The following is a 6,934-nucleotide window of genomic DNA, read 5'->3' as shown; positions in this document are numbered from 1 at the left end:
AATACATGAATGAGTGGAAAAACAAGTTGATCTCTCTCTCTCTCTCTCTCAAATCAATCAATAAGAAAAAGGGGAAAAAAATTGTGTTATCTTTATGAGGTTCACCTCTGGGCTCAGGGTCATTTCAGATGCTAGTGTCCCAGCCTGCAGCCTGCATCCTGCATCCAAGGGACTGCCAACCTGACCTAGAGTTTTGCAAAGCCTATCCTTAACTCAAATATTATTGTTAAAAAATACTGGTTCTTCCTCAGTCCCTAAGGTTCACATTCCTCTAGGTCAGTGGTCGGCAAACTCATTAGTCAACAGAGCCAAATATCAACAGTACAACGATTGAAATTTCTTTTGAGAGCCAAATTTTTTAAGCATAAACTATATAGGTAGGTACATTGTTATTAACTTAATTAGGGTACTCCTAAGGCTTAGGAAGAGCCACACTCAAGGGGCCAAAGAGCTGCATGTGGCTCTCGAGCCGCAGTTTGCCGACCACAGCTCTAGGTCATTGGACCAAGTCAGCCAAAAACCAACTTTGACCTCTAATAGTATTTTAGCCACGATGCCACCTCTGAGCAGCAGCCCTCGGTCAGAGTCATTGGGAACATGACCTTTACACAGAAGCCGATTGACGGCCCATTGGTTCATTGACCACCGAGAAGTAAATGAGTAACAGTGACTAACAGGGCTGCCTCAGCCATACCCTGCCCCTGTGGTCACCTCCACATGGCTCCCTAATCCCAGCATTTCAGAGACTCAGGACACTGACCTTAGTTGCTTGGGTTGCTTGCTTATTTTTCTATCTTCCAATTTATCTCACAGAAAACTGCTTAGTAGAGGTACAAACCTCTTGGTTCAAGGGAATTAGCACCTCGGTCTGTAACCTAGTTCTCTTAGCACCTAGTGGCTGTGAGCCTAGGTACTGGGCAAGTTTGGGAACAAAGAGAAAGCAGATCTGCAGCCCCCAGGCCGCAGTGCCTGAGGACAGGTGCAGCACTAAATGTGCCTCCTCCGATGAACTGGCCATGGAGATTTTTCTTAAGCCACAATGAACACTAGCCACTTCACTAGTATAAATTTGGCAACAAGGACTGACACCATGCATGTACATGCACACACACACACATATAGACACACCCGCACACACTAGAGCAGATGAGGAGCCCAGGCCTCAGAATCTGGCTAGCAGAAGTCCAGTCCCAGTTGCTCTATCATCAGAAGGTCTTTGGGCAAATTATCATTTCTTAGACTCTACTTTCCTATCTGTAAAATAGAGATAATAGCTACCTTGGAGCGTACCTGGCAAAATAAGATGACTAAATGCCTGCTACGCAGGAAGACCTTTATGGCGATGTCAGGATCAGTGGCTCTCACTGTGTGAAGGGTCTACTCTATGTACTGCTCATATCTAGGCACAGGTTTCTCAACCTCAGCAGGTTGGATATTTTGGCCTGGAAATTACTTGTCCTGTATATTGCAGGATGTTTAGCAGCACCTTCAGCCTCTACCCATTCGATGCCAGTAGCCCCCTCTCCCTAGTTGTGACAACCAAAAATATCTCCAGACATTGCCATGTGCCCTGGGGGTCAAAATCACCCCAGGTTGAGAACCACTGGTCTAGAGCTTCCTCACCTTGGGGGTCCAGAGCTTCACAGCATCCAGAACTGCTTTTCTGGAAACTCAGTCATTAATTCCTTGGTAATGCCGTATTGATGAGAGATTACTTTTTAATGGCCTTACAGAAAATTTTTGTTACTTATAAATGGTACTCACATCCTGCTGCTGTAAGTATTAATTTCTAGGATTAAAATAAAAGCCTTTTTGCCATCAGGAGGACAGGAAGCAGTGAACAAAACTGAATCAGCAGAGGACACTATTTTTGAATTTAGAAATTACTAAATTAGTACTCGCTGCATTTGTGAGGCTTACATTCTGGCTGAAGCTTTTGAGTTTGGGCCACTATAGACTCCTCTGGGGGTGCCCTGCAGATGGGAGGCCTGTTGACTCTACAGAGTTCAGAATATGCTCCTAGAAAACCACCCCATGGTCCTCGGGCTTTACAGGTGACCGCATCAGATAGGAATGGCTATAATTTATTGAAAGCTTACCGTGTTCTAGGCCCTCTGCTAAGATCTGTAAATATTTATCTCGTGTAAACCTTATAATAAAATGATCCCTGTTTTATAGACGAGGAAACAAATTCAGAAAAGCAGGTTAATTGGCTTAAGATACAGTTGTAGTCTGTTTCTGGAACTGATCTCTAGGCCATTCTACTCCACCATCATGCTTTCATCCTCTGCTCTGCTGCCCCCTGGATTCCCAGCTCTGGAAGTCTGGCTGTGTGTACACTTTTCTACATGGCCAGTGCCTTTTGTGATACTTGCTGTGGAAGGAAAGAGAGGATAAAAAGAAAGAAGTTTCCACTCTAACCCCAGAATTGGATTGGTGATAACTGGATTAATCTTTGAGCCCTCTCAGTTATCAGGGAATAAATAATAATCATCATCATCATCATCATCATCATCATCACACTTCCAATTAGATAACTTCAAAAATTTTTTAAAAGTGTTCAAGTAATATTTATATCATTTAATTGTCAAACTAGCTCTGTGAGCCAAGTAGGATAGGTATCATAGGTAAGTTTATTTGCCAGAGAATGGCTAGAACTAAAGCTTCCATCTCTGAACTAAACTGTAAAATGAGAAGGAAGAACTACAAAGAGATGGACACATTATCAGTCAACAGGAAGAATGAAGATAGTTTATCAAAATTCTCTACCATGTCACAAAGGTGCCAAAGGAATAGAGAAAGGAGAAGCAATTTTCTCTTTCATTTGCCATGCAAAGTGCTTAAAGAGTAGCCACCAGACTGCAGCTATAGGAAAATGTTGCAACTTGATTGCTGTTCATGCTCACTTCTGCTTCTTCTAACTTTCTCTTTCTGGCTTTCTTTTCCTAGTAGAAAATCTAAAATAAGATCCTTTGATTTCACTTCCTTTATTCATCTTCCTCTGCCCTTTAAAAAGAAATCACACACACACACGGAAAATAATGTCTCGATGGCATTATGAAGTATACTTTTTATATGAAACATTGAGTTCGTTCTACATCACTTGATTTTATTTCCACATAGGTCCACAGAGGACTTTGTTTGAGAAAGCAGTACTAAAACTGTCAACACTGATAGGAATCTGTACCATCTTTATTTACCTTTAATTTATTGTAATCGTGGCCTAACTTGAATCAACAATTAAGTTATTTATCTACATTCAATAGAGAGCATTTAGCAATTGCTTTCTAAAATACTCTATTTTTGAGGTTTTCTTGCACAGGCTTTCTTAATACTGACAGTGGTCTAGATATGTCAGTCTCTTGAACATTTAAATATTGTAAATCTGGTTAACTTATCCTGGAATTCATTTTTGTGTTGACCTTTTCAATGAAGTAAGAAATTCTGTGTTTTTTAAAACCCAAGTAACCTTTCACAGATTTCTGATGTATTTGGGCCAAAAAAAAAAACACATTTGGGCCAAATGACACAAGCTAAATGACTAATGAATTATGTTTCTATGGGGAAAAAATGTTTAAGTTAGGCACCAGAAAGCTCAATAAAAATTTAAGATGGAGCCCTGGCCAGTTTGGCTCTGTGGATAGAGTGTCGGCCTGTGGACTGGAAGGTCCCAGGTTTGATTCCAGTCAAGGGCATATGCCTGGGTTGTGGGCTCGATCCCCAGTACGGGGCGTGCAGGAGGCAGCTGATCAATGGTTCTTTCTCATCATTGATGTTTCTATCTCTCATTCCCCTCCCTTCCTCTCTGAAATCAATAAAAATAAAAATACACATTTTTAAAAAGATTTAAGATGGAGCCAAGGGGTTCTACATGGAATATGCTTACATTAAGCAACAAATGCTCTTTTGAGGATCTGATTAAAATAACAGTAATAGTGATTATGATGCTACTTATATGGAGTTGATCCCTCACTTAATGGGATGAAGAAGCTCCTGCACCCAGTACATCTCCCTTGCATCCTGCTTCCTGCAGCAGAGAGAGGCTTGTGGTACTCTGAGTGCCCTTTGTGTAGGGGTGGCGGTGGCGATGGCGGTGGGGGGCCAGCGAGACGTGGAGAAGTAGTTCTTCCTCTGCAGACTCATTCAGTCTCCGCACAGAGGCGTGCCAGCCGCGTTCAGTGTAGAAGACCTGCTGGATGTATGCTTGGCATTTTTAGTTCTAAGGATAAAAGTATCTCTGATTTCCTTTTGCCTTCTCTCAAAACTCTTAATTTATATTCACCATAACACCCATAAATATTAATTAATTATTCCCAGTCCCTCCTAGGCTTATTACTTTGTCAGTATGCCCCCTGACAGTACTGCAGGTTAAGAATTATTGTCAAAGCCACGGTTCCTTTATTTATGGTCACCAAATTAAAATTGCTAACTGAAAGAGATTATATATTGTATCTTATTATACATGATAGTTACAAGGCTTCAAAGAAAGCTTAGAATGTAGGGAGAATGCTATAGAGAGATGCAGAAAGTGTGTTCAAGTATTCAATATATTTCTTTCAATCATAGTTACCTTTCAGCAGAAGAAAAGATCTGAGTTTTTAAAGATGGTATCTTAAGAAAATGGAATTTGTTGTGAGAGTTTTAAGACCAATTTCCATTTTCCCCATTTGAAATGTGTGTAATAATAATTTTTTCTTACATTTAAACATTGAGGTTTGTTCTAAAAATTGGGCACAGTTTTCAAATCTCAAAAATACAATGCAAAGATGATATAACATTTCAATTTCATTTTATGCAGCAATTAGCCAAGTATATTTTTAGAGCACCTAATATATGCCAAAGGATACTAAGATAAGCATAGTCCTTATCCTTGAGCAAATAGTATAACAGGACATTTCAGAGCCATTTGTACAACCCCAAACTGAGTTTTAATTTCAGTGTGTTTTATTTAAACTCTTTCCGCAACTGCTAAAATCAGCCCATGGAGAGAAAGCATCACAGCACCGCTTGAATCATACAGCCTTAAACAAGGGCTGCCAGGATTAAATAGCAACAAAACCACTAACCCAACTTCCTCCTTTAAAAGAAGTCGAAGTGAAAACATCAACCACTGCATCCTATAAAAATGGAGAGTAAAACCTGAAGCAGGTTTACTGCTGTCAGCCCGGGATCCAGGAGCCCCATGTGCACTGGGAGGAATCTCCCTGTCCGGCTGACCCAGCAGGCATTCGCACCAGTTTGGTGTGTGTGCGCACATTCGTCTACAACTCTACATGGACGTCTGATAACACTGGTGAAGCAGATAGATACACATCAGCCCTGCAGCTGGGAGCAAATGTGTTGTTCCAGTAAGAAACTCAACTAAGATTCCTATTGTTTTGGAGCCCCTCCTCACTGCAGTTTCACAGACGGTACTGAATAGTCCCTGAGAAAATAACTAGACATCAATTTAATTGTAACTGTAGGGAGCTAAAGAACATTCAAAGAGAGACTGTGGAGCTCAAGGCTAGGTCCCAGGTGACACTCAGATCACTTCTATTGTGAGCTGGACCCAGTACTGCCTCCCAACATTTTAATTTTTTTTCTTTTTATAGCAACAGTAACCATAACATGAAAGACAAAGGCTAAACCACAACATCAAAGACAGTTTGCAGATTGACATGAGCAGTGAAGGAATAAATGACAAAGCTGAGCCATCTGTTACCTTTTTAAAGACGACCTGGGAGTGGAAGCTGCTGTGGACTTGCTGGGCTGATTGCGATCTGTCGTCTGTGCTGGGGAAGGAAGAGTTGTGTCCCTCTGGCCGGGCTGATCCTCTGGAAGTGGAGGTGCTCTGAGTACCTACATGTGTAAGGAAGTGTCAGGCTCCCTCCTCACTCTGTGAGTCACCCTTGTTGTGACACTTGATGATGACTAAGTCTTCTATCGATGAAGTAAGCCATGAAGCTGTGGGTCATGTGTTTCCAAAAGACATTTTAAAAATGCAGTATTTTTAGCAAATAAAATTTAGCAACTTTCAGAAGGGACTTAAAAATGACCAATAACTTTCCTTTAACTGTGAGAACAATTTTTTGGCCAAATTAGGGAACTGAAATACTATATCATTGAAGCATTTTATAAACTGCCTGGCACCAGGCTTGAGTTGTGATTATTGTTCATGATCTCTAGGTTGTTTGTTGCTTGTCTTTCTTTCTTTCTGTTACTGTGCCTTTACTGATTTAGTACTCTTTCAGTCCTAGGAGAGTTGGTAGGGGAAATGAGTCTCTGATTATTTATTTATTTATTACCACTTTTATTAAAACTATTGGTGAGCAAGGAGACCAAAACAATTTATTTTTAAAATATATTTTATTGATTTTTTACAGAGAGGAAGGGAGAGAGATAGAGAGTCAGAAACATCGATTAGCCGCCTCCTGCACATCTCCTACTGGGGATGTGCCCGCAAACAAGGTACATGCCCTTGACTGGAATCGAACCTGGGACCTTTCAGTCCGCAGGCCAATGCTCTATCCACTGAGCCAAAACGGTTTCGGCGAGACCAAAACAATTTAATGAAACAAGGCTTTGGATTTATTTTGAGTCTTACTTTAATGAGTGTTTTAAAGTATGACAAGAAGATCTTACTGAAGTGGTCACGGGAACTGAGATCCCTGAGAATAGGAAAGGTGATGTGTTTCAGAGTGTATTATAATTGACCAGGCATATCCTGAAAAGTATTGAGGTTACAGGTGATGAGGGGGAAGTTATGCTGCTAATATGTGCCACCCCTCCAGGCTTGCACCTCCCCCTTAGGCACGCAGGCTGATAGACGGGTATAAACTCCACTGAAACTGTTTAGTTTCAGTTTCCTAATATACCAGTTTATGGTTATACATCTCAGATTCCCCAGGCTTCTTCTGTGTTCCTTCTTTTAAAAATGCAGTTTATTAAGATT

At 40.9% G+C, this 6,934-nt stretch overlaps 1 protein-coding gene across 1 annotated transcript in view; it reads right to left on the bottom strand.

Annotated features, from left to right (window-relative positions):
* Nucleotides 1-5,906, bottom strand: part of DHRS9 (dehydrogenase/reductase (SDR family) member 9) — a 21,898-nt gene extending 15,992 nt beyond the window's left edge. Inside the window, exon 1 of the mRNA XM_005857546.2 lies at nt 5,705-5,906. The gene's annotated coding sequence lies outside the window, so the exon portion shown is untranslated. The remainder of the gene's footprint in view (nt 1-5,704) is intronic.
* Between the last annotated feature and the right edge of the window lie 1,028 nt (nt 5,907-6,934).

The sequence above is a fragment of the Myotis brandtii genome, unplaced genomic scaffold (assembly GCF_000412655.1).
Source record: "Myotis brandtii unplaced genomic scaffold, ASM41265v1 scaffold112, whole genome shotgun sequence".
NCBI classification, from domain to species: domain Eukaryota; kingdom Metazoa; phylum Chordata; class Mammalia; order Chiroptera; family Vespertilionidae; genus Myotis; species Myotis brandtii.
Note: the sequence above shows the minus strand (reverse complement) of the source record. Positions and strands in the feature narration are given on the sequence as shown.